This window comes from Castor canadensis, chromosome 10 (genome assembly GCF_047511655.1).
Source record: "Castor canadensis chromosome 10, mCasCan1.hap1v2, whole genome shotgun sequence".
NCBI lineage: Eukaryota > Metazoa > Chordata > Mammalia > Rodentia > Castoridae > Castor > Castor canadensis.
In genome coordinates, this window is record NC_133395.1 from 23,310,609 (window position 1) to 23,328,958 (window position 18,350).

The window sequence follows — 18,350 nt, forward strand, 5'->3', positions numbered from 1 at the left end:
AGCAAAACACATAAATACCAAAAACAACACAGGATGGGGGAAATTGATCATACGGAATAGAGATGAGAAATAAAGGAGAGAAGATATGCAATGGTTCCTAGACCTGTGTAAGGAAAACAGCCTGATGGATTTCAGGGGAGCCTCCATTTACTCATGGGAGAATAGAGTTGTGTAGTTTCCAAGTCTAGTGAAGGGATTGGCCCTGACTGATAAATGTTCAGTTTCTCTGTAAAATCATCTCCCATTTGGGATGTGGAATAGGATAATTTATTCTCTCCTTCTCTAAATAAATAAGACTAATGTGTGATTAATTTGATCACACATTTAATTTCAAAACCTGAAATCATTGACAAGTGAAAAGATATTATAAGATGACTATAACTTTATAATATTTTATTTACTAACTGGCACTATTATGTTTGTAGACCAGTGAAACAATTTTACTCAAAAGCTATTCAAAAATAAATTTATGAAGTACTAACAAGGAAAATTAAACTACGTGCATATAAGTTAAAGTTTTAAAATCATGTTGCTTATATGAATATTAAAAGACCACCTTAAAACATAATTTACTGAAAATGTTCAAGTGCTTTAAAAAGTTTCTGAGGCTAGCTCGTTCTAATATGCAGAGCATTTTCTTTAAAAAGAAATTGATGTAATCACTTAATTTTTCATTTTTAAATAATTTCCTCAAACTTTCCATCTAATTTCATTTACAAGATTAAAACTATTGAAAAGTTTGGCAACATTGATTTCCTTTTCCTAGTAAAGCTCAACATTTTTTGTAAGTATATACTTTCTAAATATGTTGAGCTACTCTGGCTATATAATTGTTGTTCTTTTCTTCCACTCTGTTAGTCAGCTTTCTCTCACTGTTATGAAATACTCAAGGAAAACAACTTACAGAAGGAAAGGTTTATTTTTGCTTCTGATTTCATGGGAATTAATGCATAATAAGGTCACTCAATTGAGTTGAGGTCTCTGACAGGGTAGTTGGGGCTCGGTGTAGGAAATCTGTACATGTTATGTTGGACAGAAAAGGTGAGACAGGGAGAGACAGAGAAGTGCTTGGAGTCAGGGACAAGACATAACTAACTGTCAAAGGCATAACTCCAAGGATCTAATTCTTCCAAAAAAACTCTCCACTTAAGGTTTCTAACTACTTCTCAAGAACACTACCACTTTCTCAAGAACACTACCACTTGGTGAAAAAACCTTCAACACATGACTATTTGGGGGAATTTCCAAATTCAAATGATAGGACCCTCCATTTCAAATGATATATATTCTTTTTTTTTCTTGGTACTAGGAATCAAACTATTAAACTGGACAATGAAAAATGAAGAGATTACTCAGGAATAAAAATACCTGAACCTTGAAAATCAGGAGAATAGTAGATCTGAAATATGCCAGAAAGAGGTTTTCTAATTTATTTTCCATCTTCTAGCAAATGTTTGCTGAATAATGTAATTTCAAATGAAACCAGGTAAGTTATCAGGTAAAGACTAGTGTGGTTAAATGTTTGTATATAACTTAAGTGATTAATGAGGTAATATAAATGGCAAGTGTTTAAGATAATCTTCTTATGCTGATATATTTGGGTGTTTGTACCCATGATGAAATAAACAAGTACTGAATGCCTATGAATATTTAAAATTTGTAATACATAATCAAAGTTCCTTTTAATGAGCATTTGCTAATTTTACAAATGTGCTTCATTTTGACATTTCCATACATGCATATAATCTAGTTTTATCTAATATTCTTGAAAAAGACAAAGTAATATACTTTGTCTTCAAAAATTTTAATTTTGACTACACATATGTAATACATAGTAAGATTTTAATATTTCATCATTTTATCATTCAAACAAGATCTATAATAAAAAGATAGTTAGCAAATTTTTTCATTTACTTATATTCATTAATGGTTAATTTGAAGGAAGATGAATCCTTCAAACAAACAAGATTATTTTGTATGGGAAATGAATAGATGTAAACTATGACATACCTTCTGGCTTTTAGGAAATAGAATTTCATGGTAGGTTCTATTTTTGTCTTCTACAACTAGAAATACAAAGTTACTTTGGGTCACATTATCTTTGTTCTGTTAAGAAGTCACATGATTATCCTCTTTTATGCATGCAAATATTTTGCCAGAAGGCACAGTAACACAAGGTCAGGGTACAAAAGGACGTATTGTGTGCAGACAAATGCAGCTCCTTATAAAAGTTTCATATTGAAAACTGTCACAAAAGCAAGAGTGGGAAAAACTACAGGAAGATCTGGCAGACTTGGGCTTGAAATTCTCATTCCTTTTACTCCATTTTCAAGAACCTCTCATGGACTGAAGAGTTTGGAGGAAAGTTCACAGACAAGAAGAAGCCATCATGAAGTATGATAGACTCTTGCTGTCATTTAGGATCTAACTTGCTAAATTTCATGAAGAGGTCTAACTAGTGGTATATATGGAAAGGTATGATAATAGGGTTTAGGGAAATGTAGGATAATTACTATGATATGAATTGTCTGTTGTACTCATTCAAATCACTGTGCCCAGAAGGGATTTGGACCAAGCTGAACATCACATTAGTAGAGGATGAGTGTTAACCAAAAAGGTCAGAGTCCTTCAACAAGTTTGCTAACTCAAGTCATTGAGAACAAGAGTTGTAGCATATTGATCAGACCACAAGTTCCCTATGAGTAGTAAACAGGATTAACTTCAGTTGTATTTGAAAAACACTCAAAGATTTTGGTAAATTAGTAGAAGTATTTATTGTTTTTAAGGAAAAAATTGAAGCAAGACAGTATAGGAAGGATACAAATATGCCATCTATAAAGTAGTTACTATGAAATAGATAACTAGGTTGCGCACAAGTAATGTATACTTTAAATGTGTAAGATAAACTTTCTTCCCATAGCATGCTACCAGACAAAATGGCACAATCAAACTTTATTTTAGGTTCAATACTACCTTACATACAAACATTTACTAGCAAACAATTAGGGGAATGGCTACAGGCTATTTGTAAACTTGATTACAAACTAATTTTCTGTCTTGTTAGCAGTTCTGATATGATTTATACTATAGATCTAGAAGTAGTATCTATCTTGCCTTCTAGTGTTAGTAATACAACACTAGTAATAAAAGCTGGCTGTCATTCCCTAGGGAAGAAATCCCTGATTTTTTTCAAAAGGCAACTGAGCACAACTCATTTTCTGTCTAAAAGGTTTTAAAGTTAATCAAAAATCACATCAGATATGCAAACAAAGTTGATTTAGCAAGTGTGAATGTGTGTGTGTATGAATGTGTGTGTGGTTTTTGTGACTAAATAATTTCTTTTCTTTATACATTGCATAGTATGTGATATTCCACATACTATGTAATTTTCGTGTTGTATTACCGCAGCACAAAAGAAGTTAACACTGGAAATTACTGTGGTTCACGTGCCAAATGAAGGTACTTCCATCAGGAATATTGCAGTGAGTGGTATATTGAGGTTCCAGAGTTTTAAAACAGATGGGCACTTCATGTGGAACTGAAAAAGTTTCTGAAGGAGTATGTAATCAGTCTCCAACAAGTCTTGCAAATTCCATAGGAAAGAATGTGCAAATTTCACATATGACTTTACAAAGAGAATTTTTTTCTTTGTGATGACAAGATTTCTCTTAAGATGTTAGATCTAATAAATTTATGAAGGTAATTCTGTTAAGTGTTATATAATTGAGGTGTTTACATTAAATTTATCCCATCATTAATACTTTGCCTTTGTGGAAAACACAATTCACTTCATATTCTTTCTTTATAAGAAAAATAGATGTTTTTAACAACTGAAATTTTGCTAAGGAAAAATGAGGAATATGTACATTATAAAATATTATTGACCATCTTTCAAGTATGAATCAATGGAAAATGTAGGCTTTGAGTATTTAATTGTGACAGGGTTAGAGATTAATTTTCATTGCCTGACAGCAGTTACGGGTTGCAAGCAATATTCTTCACAAAAGTGCACAAATGACAATGATTTGGTTGAATGGATGATGGGCAATAATAACTGAAAGATAAGCATTCTTAATGTGATATCCATTAGTGACTAGATAAGAGACAGAGTTCCAATAAACGAAAATCGCGCTTTTATTATTTCATGTGTATCAACAGAACAGTTTCTTAAAATATGCATTGCCATCATTTGCCTTCTAAAATGACAGCCTACAATTCATTGATTTATAGCCATTATTTCAAATATACATCATTGCAAAATGTCTTAATCAAAAAGCATGATTTAGATAATTTGAATAAATTTTTCAGTCACATGCTTACAGGAATTTTTAATAGAATTTGTAATAGAATATATAACTGATTTGTTTCACTAGCTATAGTAGTTCTACTCTGTAAATGGATTCATTGATATTTGTAATGTGTTCAAAGCCATGAACCACTGGAAAACATGGATTAATGTCAGTAGTGTCTGTTGATGTCTAAACAGCCCTCAGGATGACAGGTACTAACACGATATACCAAGACACAGTTTCAATTTAAGAAAGAATAGAACAGCACGTGTCTGATCAGAAGATTTCCAAATTCTTTGTGTCACACATGGAAGAACTCATTGTAGGACACATAGATTGGAGTTTATTAAAAATTATGAAGGGGAATTTCAAAAGTGAATGGTGGGACCATGTGGAAGCTAGAAGCAGAGAGAATCTTTCTCTTTCTCATGAGCTTTAAAGACTTCTGCTAATCTATGGGTAGGGAAGAACCTGGTGTTTCCCAATCACCAATAATATTAAGTCATATATGTTCGAAGCATTCCCAAATTTTCTCTAAGTGTTGTCTATCTCACATTTATATAAAGCATATTATTTTTTAAATGATCTTTTATTTATATATTGAATATATACCTGCATAAATGCTATTCAACCTATGAAGAAAGAGAGAATGTCATCTACATAGATATCTCTCTGGAATATCTATGTACTGTTCACAAAAAAAAAAACAGGTATTGTGTATTAAAGTTTCCAAATATTATACGACGTTAGATCAACGGATGATGGCTGACATGGTTATAACTTTTGCATTACATCCTTTTCATGTCTTGACATACAAAAGAATCCTCTAAAATATCGTTGAACCATCTGTTCAAGAAAAGTCTGCTGGAATGCAGTGTTCTGAAAAATAAACTTATGAGAGTCTACAATCCAGCATTAGGAGTCCAGTGAAAAATTCTCTTAACAAAAATAGTGAAATTACAGTGTTAAGAATATGGAAACGCACATAATCTGATAAATGCTAGTTAATGCTTAATCTAGAAATTGAACAGCATGGACAGCATTTCTTTTTAGCCATGTCTAGGGAAACACCAACTTCTTTTACTATAGTCTAATAGAAGGAGATTGTGCTATTGCTATTTTTCCTCAAGTAATAGAGTATTGTTTGCAATAAACTACATTGTCAAAAAGGTATTAATACTACCACTACATATTTAGTCATTTTCCAATTATCGGTGCATTTATTTTGCCTGACACCAATGTTATTGAGATGCAAAATTATGTAGTACTCACTTTAATAAAGTTCCAATATGCACAAAAATATGGGCAAATACTTGTAGATGATTAAACTATTATGTTTCAAACTACTTCCAAAGAGTAAGTTATTTATACCTCTATAAAAATAGTCATTTAAATTATAAAGAAAATATTTATAACATTTTTATTTTAGTTTTAATTGTGATACTCTGCTGTGATGATACTCTTTGAGCCAAGAATCATAATCACAGTATTTAAGCAGTAATAATTTTCAAGGCAATTGGTCAGAACCAGAATTAAGAGAATAATAGATTTCCCACAGGGGAAAGGAAAAGATAACAATTATCAGCAATGTCAAATAGCTCTCCTTTAAAAAAAAAGACTAGAACAAATAGGAAATGGCCTCAAACTCATGTATGTGCCTCCAATTTGATGAAGGATACTTGAAAAACCATGATGTATACATAGTAATGGGAAGTTTACTTGTTATTTGTTAGTATTTTGATACTGCATATCTGAATGAACTTATATATCAATAGCTGTTTTTCAAAGATGATTTAGATATTTAAATATCTAAATATTTAACTTTTTATTTAAATATCAAAGTATCTAACTTTCATAATGAAGATTTTTTTCACTTTTAAATATCAAGAGAACACGTTGGTAAAGGTCCCATCTGAAGTGTTTTATACGTTCGGTGAACATAGCCTATATTTTCTAGGCAGTTGACCAACTACTTTTGCATCACTGACAGAAGATATAATTGCATAGGTGTGGGGAATGAGGAAACAAGCTTATGCAGATAAAGTGTATTGAATAAAACTGAAGATTTTAAGAGCAGAATTGTCTTTTTATTGTCATTGGGGTGATGACTAAGTTTAGCTTTTTGCTATGGGAGAATTGGTTATTTATCAACATTCATAATCTACTAATGCATCAATGAACACAAATGAATTATTGCATTGACAGAATGTAGAATCTATATTGACAGAATCATTACACATAGATAAATAAATGAATTACATATATTTTTGTTTTCTTTACTAGATTTACTATATTATAAACTGGGTCATTATGATATCTAGCCTTTGTAATGTGATCAATTTGTTTGTTGTCATTTGCTAGCATAGGTGTATGGGCAATAAGCATGCAGAAAAAGCATATCATCATTTGCATGTCAATTGTATGTTAAATAATTTCCTGGTGATTCAGTAAATAAATCATAGCATAGATCTATCTTAAAAATTGCCAAAGATGATCCAACTTTCTTGACTTTCTCTAAGACAAAAAGTTATAAAAGGAATTTCAAGTATCCAGAAGCATGTAAGATAGCTGGTGATGTGTATTACATATTATTTGACTTTAAAATGCAGACATTTGGAAAACATCATCTTGTTGATTTTTATTATGATACTAGTTTTCCCTGGTGATTTTTCCATACATGTATACAATAGACTGATAAAATTGATCCCTTGTATTTGTGCTGTGTCATGTCTCAGACCACAGAGCGCTTACCTAGCAAACAAGAGGCCCTGAGTACCAACACCAGGACAAACACACACACACATACACACACACACACACACACACACACACACATGTATCTACATATTTATATCTATCTATATTCATCTGTACATATATCCATATCCATATACATCTATAATCTATTTTCTGTCTATATATCTATAAATCTATGTATCTCTGAGGCAAAAAGTTAGCCAAACTCTATCTCAATCAATAAACTGGTACTGGTTATAAATTTCTCTAATCCCAGCCATGTAGGAGGCATAGGTAAGAGGATCATGGTGCAAGATCAGCCTTGGGCAAAAACATGATCCCCTACTCAAAAAATAACTAAAATAAGAAGGACTAGTTGTATGGTTCAAGTGGTGGAGTACCTGCTTAGCAAGTATTGAGGCCCTGCCCTGAGTTCAAACTCTGGTACTGCCAAGAAAAAAATCCCTAAAACCAAATACTACAAAATAATTATTATTTCCTATCTCATTGTTATTTTAATTAAAATTTGATAATGACCATGTTCGGTACGAAATAAAACAGTTAAATATAATTTTAAATTTAATTTTGTATAAAATCATAAATGTATGCTTAGAAGACAATACTGTTGATGGTTAAGAATCTTTGAATATATCCAGGATTTTAATGGAGGTTTAAGCATAAAAGTTAAGAATTATGCATTTAAATTATTTAGTTTAAGTATTTTGCTAGTATTTTTTCTTTTAAAAATTCAGTTTCTTTATATAATACAGCTGCAACAAGGAAGCTCTTTAATTCTTACTTTTAAACTGCCTTAATCTTAGAGAGGCAAGACATCTTCAGAAGCATTCTCATATTTTTTAGAATTGCCACATATTCTTTCCAACTTATCTTTCTTAGTTCTTCTTCTCCTTCCTCCTCTTTTCTTCTGTCCTTGCTATTTTTTAACATTTTCCCAAGAACTTAGTGACACATTAAATTTCAGAAGTGGCAATGAAAATTCACCAATTTTTCATCAATAATCATAATGTTTTATGATAAGATCAATTTTAATTAATTTGTAATTTATTGAGTTATCTTTTACTTAAAATTCCATTAAAATTATTTAATGGTATAACATTATGTGTATTTTCTGAAAAATTTGAGACAATTATGTGGTTATTTTCTGTAATTTTTGCTTAATGTGTTGAGATATTGAAAGATTTTTTTATTTTTATTGTGTTTTGAGAGTCACAGGATAAAGTCTATATAAATACAAAATGTAAGTTACTTTTATACTTTGAGTCTGCATAGAATTTGTTAATATATTCTCTTTCTATGTTTATGTGTAAATCTATGAGTAATGGTTATCATTTATAAAGATTTAGACTGATGCACAAAATTTCTTGAAATTGTATGTTCTCCAAACTAATTGAAATTTCTTGTGATTCTGTAATTATTACAGAATGAAAATTTAAAAGACAAAATAATAAAAAGAATGAACTACATATTCTTACAAGCAACAATGAGAATGAACCTCATATAAAGTTGAATGAAGAAATTTAATGACAATAGGATTCAGAATATAATGACATTCTACATGGGCCTTAATTTGTGGGAATTCATCCAAGTATACACTGTATTCCCTTTTCTGCATGTTACATGTGAATTTTTCCATACAAGTGTCTAAAGCTAAAGTTAAACAAAGAGTTAAATTGTTTGCTGAGCTGCTTTCTTATGGTTATTGATAACATGTGGGATAAAGTTTATCTCTTCAAAGAAGTTTTATTAAATGTATTCTTAAAACTTTTACTTTAGAGAAACTAAAGCAGATACTTTAAAGTAACTGAGGCCAATAGGAGAAGAGGACCAGGAGCTAGACAAAAGGTTAGTTTGAGAAGAATTAATTTAGAAGGTAACACACATGTACAGGAAATCAGTGCGAGTCAACTCCCTGTATAGCTATCCTTATCTCAACTAGCAAAAACCCTTGTTCCTTCCTATTATTGCTTATACTCTCTCTTCAACAAATTTAGAGATAAGGGCAAAATAGTTTCTTCCAGGTAGTGAGGGGTTAAGGGGGGTAAGGGAGGGAGCTGAGGTGAGGTAAGGGAGGGGATGAAGGGAAGGAAGGAGAAATGACCCAAACATTGTATGCACATATGAATAAAATAAAAATTAAAAAAAAACTTTTACTCTTTGAGAGAGAGAATGGACAAGTGGTCCTGACAGTTTAATAGTTTCATAATTATAGCCCTTTTTAACATTTCTCTTTATTCTGTAGATATTTTGATTAGATTTTTCTGACAAATTACATAATTCTCATAATTTTTCTAATTTATAGAAGTAAAAATGTATTTTTTATAATAGTGGCCAATTTTCATAATATTCCCTTACACCTTTTCCATCTTTCTCCAATCAGGTTTCCTAGGAAATTTATCATTTTTATTATTTATTTGTGTTCTTTGTCAATAAGCCTGATCTTCATAATTTTATCTACTTTGGGGGGCTCTGGTTACCATCTGTGTCTCTTTTTTTAATGTTTCTTTCTCTCAGTTAATGTTCACATGCATACACTGCTTCTTAATTCTCCAACTAAGGGGGTGATTTGTTTTGGCTCATTTGGATGATCACTGTGTGATCTTGGTGAAAAACACAAGCTACTTCCCTCCTTCAATTAAGACTAATGTTCATTGAACCTGGTGACCTTTCATAATATGTCAAACTATTATAGGTGTTTTTCAGTTAAAGACATGATTTTTAAAAAATATTTTATTTGCCTTGATGTGATGTGATGAGCTACATTGAAAGAGTAGAAGAGTGTTATTTTACTTGGCTCCAGAAGTCCTAATTGAACATCAAAGACCCCAGAAGGGTTTACTCTACTTACAGATCCTGACATAATTGACTATTTCTGAATATATTAATAAAATTGAAGTTCTTGAGTAATGATTCCTTCATAGCATAATATCTCAGTTAATACTTAAAATTGATATTTCTAAACTCAAAAACTTTCTTTAAGCCAAGAATGATTGTGCACACTTACAATCTCAACTCTGAGGAAATGGAAAGAGGGGGATGGCAACATGAGGAGAGCCTGGGCTGCATGCGACACCCTGCATCAAAACAATCAAAGAAAAAATAGAATGATAGAGTGAATAATATTGAAATGTGTTGTTTCTGTATATTAAGATAGTATAACGAATGAATTATAAACTGTTGAAGAATAAGGGAATAGGGAAATAGAGAAAGACTAAGCAGTGGAGGGGGGACAATCTGGTTAAAGTACAATATATACATGTGTGAAATACCAAGGTGAAATTCCCTTGAGCAATCAATATACACCTTAAAAAGTGAAAGACAAGAAAGTAAAGCAGACAATGACTTTGGGAGGATATGACTGATGTGTGGGAGGGTAAACCGAGAGGGTGAAGAGGGCAAATATGAATGATTTACTTGGTATTCGTGTATAAGAATTGAACAATGAAACCTATTGAAATTGTTCTAAGAATGAGGAAGGAAATGAAGGAGAATGATGGATGGGTGAATCTAATTAAGATGTATTTTAAGTAAATGTGTAAATGTCACCTTGAAACCCCCCTGTACAACTAATATGTGCCAATAAAAAAACTTTAAAGGTGCATTTTAGTTAGGATTTTTATAAATTTTTTCCACCTAATCTTAATGTTTTCATAGTAATCTAAATGCAATAACAGAAGTTAATTTAGAATGTTTCTAAAATGAGCTGTATAAGAAAAGAAATAAACTTGTAGAAGGACACTATATCCTTCATCTTATCTTTAGTCTGCCAAAACTGTTTTCAATTACAGAGTATTTACTAATTAAGACATACATATATTTGGTTTCTACATTAAGCTTATTTTCCTATATGAATAACCAGTGTGTTGCTACTAAAATAGAGTAATGACCATAAACTATGCCCTTCAGGGTACTGCGATTATATATCATGTGTATTTATAACCCTGCCAAGAAAAGTATCCATCTTCTATTAAGCATAACTGTTTTCAAATTTTCCAATTTTCCTTACCTACATTTTAAAACATTTCAAATACATGCACATTGTAAAGAACCATATGATCGAGTATAAAGCAAACAATGTTTTTCTTTCTGTTATTCACAGACACTAACAACAAAAGTGTAAAATATAAATTAAAAGTTTATATGTAAGAAAAATTCGGAACACAAATTAAAGAATAAAATATAATTATTTCCTTTTAGGATACAGAAGTTTTTAAAAATATAAAGAAACATAAAATAGTAGAGTTCTCTTTAGTTTTTTTCATTATTATTTTTATTTTTGTGTGGTTTTTAAAATTTTATTTTGTAGTTTCTACATTAACTTAAATTTGTATACATTATTTGGGCCACCTCCCTTCATTTTTATTTTTTTAAATTTTATTTTATCATGCTTGTACTGGGAATACATTGTGACTTTTACAAACATTCTTAATATATGTCATAGTTGAATTCACTCTCCTTCATCAGTTATCTTTTTACCCCTCTCCCTAGTCCTAGAATACTTTCAACAGGTATAATTTTCCCATTTACATAAATGTGAACACAGAATTTGTACCATATACACTCTTCCATGAACTTTATGCAATCCTCTCCTCTCCCTCTGTACCAAACCCCCAGGTAGGAGATGCTCTGCACTCTGTTCTCCAATTTTGTTAAAAAAAAAATTTCATTTGTTCAAGATAGCTATATACAGGGTATTACACTGTAATGTTTCTAGGCATAAATGTATTATAACCTGAGTTGGTTCATCTCTATTTTTCTCCTTTCTACTTTAATCCCATTCTTATGGTGATTTCAACTGGTTTAAAAACCCTACACTCATTCTTGTACCAAGAATGCATCAACCATATTCAACTACTTAAATTCTTTTTTTACCCTCCATTTCTCTTATTTGACCTCCCTTTACCTGATGTGCTTTTCAAAACATTGCTTATATTTGTATTAAGTCTATATTCCACATATGAGAGAAAACATATGCCCCTTATTTTCTGAACCTGGCTAATGTCACAGTGATGTTCCCCAGTTCCATCCATTTACCTGCAAATGAAAAAATTTCATTCCTCTTACAGTTAGAATAAAATTCCATTGTAGTAAATTCCATATTTTTTGTAATCATTCATCAGTAATGGGGTATCTCGGCTATTTCCATACTTTAACTATTGTGAATAATGCTGCAATAAATGTGGGTGTGCAGGTGCTACTACTGTAACCTGATTTACATTCCTTCATGTATATCCCTAAGAGAAGAATTGATGGATCATATGGCAGTTCTGTCTTCAATTTTTTTGAGGAGCTTCCATACTGTTTTCCACACTGGTTGTACTATTTCCCACCAACAGTGTATGAGGGTTCTTTTTTCCCCACATTCTCACCAAAAATTTGATGTTGCCTGTGTTCTTGATGATAGCTATTCTAACAGGTTTATGGTGGAATCTTAACGTGGTTTCGATTTACATTTCCTTTTTGGCCAGTGACGGTGAGTATTTTTTCATTTGGTTTTTGGCCATTTGTACATTTTCCTTTCAAAAAGTTCTGGTTAGTCAATTGCCCATTTCTTTTACCAGCTATTTGATTTTTTGGAAGTTTAGTTTTTTGAGCTCCCTGTATATTCTGAGTACTAATATTTTGTCAAATGTATATCCATCTTAGATTTACTTCCATTCTGCAAGCCGTCTCTTCAATCTGTTCACCATTTCTTTTGCTGTGAAGAGCTTTTTATTTTCATGTAGTCCCATTTGTTAATCACTTCTCTTAGTCGCCGAGCCATATGAGTTAAATTTAGGAAGTCATTGCCTATGCCTATTAATTCCAGTATACTCCCTGCTCTTCCTGCACCAGATTCAAGGTGTCAGGTCTGATATTAATGTAGAAAATACACTTTGAGTTGATACTTGTATAGTGTGACAAACAAGGATTTAGGTTCAGTTTTCTGCAGGCAGATATCCAGCTTTCCCAATAACATTTGTTGAAGAGGCTGTCTTTTCTCCTTCATATGTGTTTGACTGCTTTGTCAAAAATCAGGTTAGTGTAGCTTCACGGATTCACATCTGTGTCTTCTATTCTGTTCCACTTGGCTTTATATCTGCTTTTGTTTCCGCATTATACTGTTTTTATTGCTATGGCTCTGTAGCATAGTTCAAGTTCAGGTTTGTGATATCTAGTGTTACTCTTTTTCCTCATTATTGACTTAGCTATTTGCAGTCTTTTGGGCTTCCAAATGAACTTTAGGGTTCATTTTCCAATCTCTGTGTTAAATGTCATTGGTATTTTGATAGGGATTGCACTAAACATTAGATTGTATTTGGTATTATAACCATTTTCACAATATTGTTTCTGTCAACCCATATAGTTTTCATTTTAGAGGTCTTTCACTACTTTCTTAAGTTTATTCACAGATATTTGATTGTTTTTGAGGCTGTTGTCAATGGAATTATTTTCATATATTCTTTCTCAGTCTATTCATTGTTGGTGTATAGAAGGGCTACTTATTTTTGTAAATTGATTTGATATCTGCTACTTTGCTGAAGCTGTTTATGATGTGCACTTTTGTTTTGGTAGAGTTTTTTGTGTCATTTTGGTATAAGACCATGTTATGTATAAATAGTGATAGTTTAATTTTTTCCTTTCATATGAGGAAAAGAAAAAAATTATTTCTTCTTCCTGTCTTTTTCCTCTGACTGACCATGATGCAATGAAATTGGAACTCAACAGCAAAAGAGAGAGCAGAAAATACTCAAACACCTGGATACTAAAAATCATGTTGTTTCATGTTTAGTGGACATTGAAGAAATGAGGGAAAAAATTAAAAAGTTAATAGAGTTTAATGAAAATGAAAGCACAATCCATCAGAACATATAGGACACAACTTAGGCACTGCTTAGAGGAAAGTTTATAGCCATGATAGCATATATTAAATACTCAAAAAAGATCTCAAATAAATAACCCTTGACTGCAATTTAAACTCCCAGAAAAACAAAAACAAACTTAACCCAAAACTAGCAGAAGGACAGAAGTAATAAAAGTAGGGGTGAAGTTAATGAAATTGAGACCAAAAAACCATAGAAAGAATCAATGGATCTAAAGCTTGTTCTTTGAAATGATGAAAAAGACGAACTCCTATCAAATCTATACAAAATGAGGGGGGAAAAGACCCAAATTAATAAAATTAGAAATGAAAATTGAGAGATAACAAGAAATATAAAGGAAAACCAGGGAATCATAAGGGATTTCTTTGAAAACCTATTTTCAAATACATTGGAAAATCTAGAAGAAATGTACAAGTTTCTAGACACATATGACCATCCAAAATTGAACCAAGAAGATATTAATCACTCAAACAGATCTATAAAAAGAAATGAAGCAATAAAGAGTATCCAGAAAAGTTATGCCCAAGACCTGAGAGATTCACTGCTGAATCATGCCATAGCATTAAAGAAGATCTAATACCAACATCTCACAAACTTTTCCATGAAATAGAAAAGGAAGAAATACTGCCAAAATCATTCTTTGAAGCCAGTATTATACTCATCTCAAAACCTGTCAAGAACACACAAAAAAGAGAATTAAAGTCAATCTCTTTCATGAACTTAGATGCAGAAATCCTCTATTAAATACTGGGAAACTGAATTCAACAACATATCAGAAAGATCAGACACCATGATCAAGTAGGTTTCATCCCAGGGATGCAGGGTTGACTCCACATATGCAAATCATTAAATGTAATATAGCATATTAACAGAACCAAAGACAAAAACCACATGATCATCTCAATATATCTAGAAAAACCTTTTGATAAGATTCAATGCTATTTTATGATAAAAGCTCTGGTGAAACTATGAATAGAAAGATTGTACCTCAATATAATAAAGGCTATATATGAGAAGCCTATAGCCAACATCATATTAAATGGGGAAAAACTGAAACCATTTCTTCCAAAATCAGGAATGAGGCAAGGTGTCCACCTTCTCCACTCTTATTCAGCCTAGTTTCTTAGTCACCTTTTTAAAGAACAACACATGTAACTCTTTGCTTTCTTAGATTATGGAAGTTTATTAAAGAATGATGTTTGCCATTAAATAGAAAACAGATTATTACAGATTATGTATAAGTCTGTAGCAAACAAATGTGGACTGAAGTTTTCAGAACTTTTTCTGTTCATTGGACATAGTATGTGAGATCTAATTATGTGTCAATCACTGAAGTTATTTCTGATCCCCCCCAAAATAGTAACATACAATATCATAATAATGTCTTCTGAACTTGAGATGTTCATTCCAAAGTAACTAAAGGCATGAGCAACAGAAATTTCACTAGCTTTTTATCACATACAAAAGGAACTCTGAGTAACTAAATGTATATGAAGAACGCATACTGTGAGTTTTGAGTTACCTAGGTTAAATTGTTGTTTTCCCTTCTACCATCTTCAAGGAAATTTTTCATCTTAGTCTATTATTAGCAATAGAAGTCCATGATAAGTAACAATTATGTCTTAAAGCATGGTCAACAATTTTGTATTACAAAACTATGGCACAAGAATAAACGTTCAAAAATAATACAGTAATGAAAACATTATCTAGTAAAAATCAGATCTCACTACTACTTGTTAACACAGCAGTTGAGGAAATTGTGGTTGTCTTTATGCTCAGTAATGGCTGTTACGGAGTAGTATACTATGACCCTTTTTTACATCTAAGAATTGCCAAATGTCACCATAATTAGGACACTGAACACTGATTCCTGTGCTATTATTAAAATACAAAATACTAATTATGCTATGAGAATAAAAATGATTGGGAATATGAATATTTTCTGTCAGTGTGATACATTTTATAAAAACTTCTTAAAGAATGCTGTAAAACAAGGAATAATTGAACAATTTCAATATCAAAGGGAAATAGTTTTAGGGACACCAGTTCCTTTTGAAATAATTATTGAACCTCGAAATACTAGACCAGCTTATCTGCTTTGCCATATAGATGAGAAATCCTGTCCTGTAAATAGATGGCATATAATGACTGTATATATATATATATATATATGTATATATATATGTATACATATATATGTATATATGCATGTACACTCTTCATTGAAGTGTATACAACATTTCATTTCACAATATCTTCACTTTGAGTGTGCTATGTGGAGGAGCAAAAGGAATGGTGGTATGTGTCTCTCCAAAAATTAAAGTCTAAGTCTCATATCTTAAATGAGTGGTTTAATTATTCTTCCCTCACCATAAATTTAAATTAGTAATTAATACCAGTGAAACTGCTTTGGATTCATTTCAGCAATGGAGATCACAATAAAAAGTCTATGTTGTATTGATGTATAGTCAATTAAACTGAGTACATTCATTGAAGTGTTTAGAGTTGTTTCTGTGTCACCATTTGTGAATTATTGCATCAATTCATGGTTTTTGTGTTTAACAAAATTATGAGTTAATTTTGTGATTTAAGTCATTTGGAGGAATTTTTTCTGGTAAGAATTTTCATTCTGAAAGTGTCTGTATACAAACCAAACTTCATTTAATTAAATAAATTCAGTGAATAAGTGTCGTAGGTGAAAAGGCCAAGTGAAACTACACCAAGCAGTGTGTGTTTATAGTTGTATAATTAAAACAAAAGAACCTATACAATAAAATTAAAATAGTGGAAAAACCTAGAAATTAGATATGATATTTAAAAGGTAAGTGTGTGCGTTCTAGAAGACTTTCCATTGTTATATCACTCTATGCTTTGATAAATAATCCTTAGATTCTTAAAATTGAAACAAAGCAAGAAAACTTTTGGCAGCAACCTGCTCTTTCACACTGTGGCCTTGGAGTAATGAAAGGTCAATACCAGTGATCATTTATCTCCATAATTTCACTAACAATTGAGAAACGCAATTTAGAAACTGCCAAAATATGAAATTGATCTTGTTCTTTGAGAAAATTGTATCTATCTGTTTATATTTCTCTATTATTGTACACAGTAGCAACAATGATAAAGAATTCATTCACATCCATCAATAAGAGTTTGAAAACAGTACTTTGTGAATGGTTTGATTCAATTTATAGAACAGAAATCCCATTAAAATGATATATCTTTCAGAGAACTGAAAATGCCCTAATATTGTATTTTTCTTTGTATTTACTGTCTGTAGTAATAATTTTGAGGCACCCATAGTAAGGAATGTAAAGTAAAGGGAAATTTTGATGATTCTACTGTCCTAAGCGTATTTAGTTCCATTATAAGCTAATACCATTTCTCCTAGAAATTTGTAGTGATTGAAAATATATAATAATTAGAGGAGAATGACAAGAAATTTTACACTATAAGATATATTGCTTTTCAGATGAGAAGAATCATTTTTCACAGTTAAGTTGAAATATTGATAATCAATTTTGGAAGTGTGAGGGATAAAAAATTATGAGAAGAGTATTTTATTTATTTTTTTTCTTTTAAAAAGAATTTTTACTAAAATAATTCAATTGTAAAAGATATTTGATTTTGATCTTTACATACACTCTTACATTCACGTAATGTACTTTGATCACATTCTCCTAGTCTATATATCCCCTTCTTAACTTCTTGCCTTCCTCCCCTCCTTCTTTTTGATAGTTTTAAGTGGATATCATTATGTTGCTTTTCTACATATATATAATGTACTCAGATCATACTTACCCCCACTAGCCTCTACTTTCCCCTTTTCCTTCTGAAATTTCCTCTCAAAACAGTTTCCCCTTTCCAATCATTTCATAATATTATTATTAGGTCTACATTCTGCAAATGATCAAAAACATGGTATTTGCCAGAAAGAGTAACTTTAGCCATCTATATCTAGACATATGCAAATTATTCAGTTAGTAAAAGCTAGCATTTTTAAGACTGTGAACACATAAGTTTTTTCTTTAGCAAATATAATTGGTCAAATAACTATAACTACTTATACACACATACATCAACCCACAGGAGACATGTATTCTGGTATTATAATAGATTAGCAAACAGCATTTTACTCAATGTTTCTTTTATTGGTTACTTAATAACAACAACTGAACTTATTTACAGGATGGTTTCTGAGACAATGTAAATATTCAAATTCATTTACTTCCAATTTCTCTTTGAATGTACACAATTGAATGTATTAGAAGTTGATGTAAAATGAGATCTAATATTTCTAGTTCAGTGAATTAAGTTGTTCTACTAACATAAAGTGAAGAAATGGCTGAGGTATAATAGATTGTAATATACATGTATATTTATTTATTTGATTGTTAAAATTGTTTCAATCATATTTACCTATTTGATTTACTTATGTTGTTAG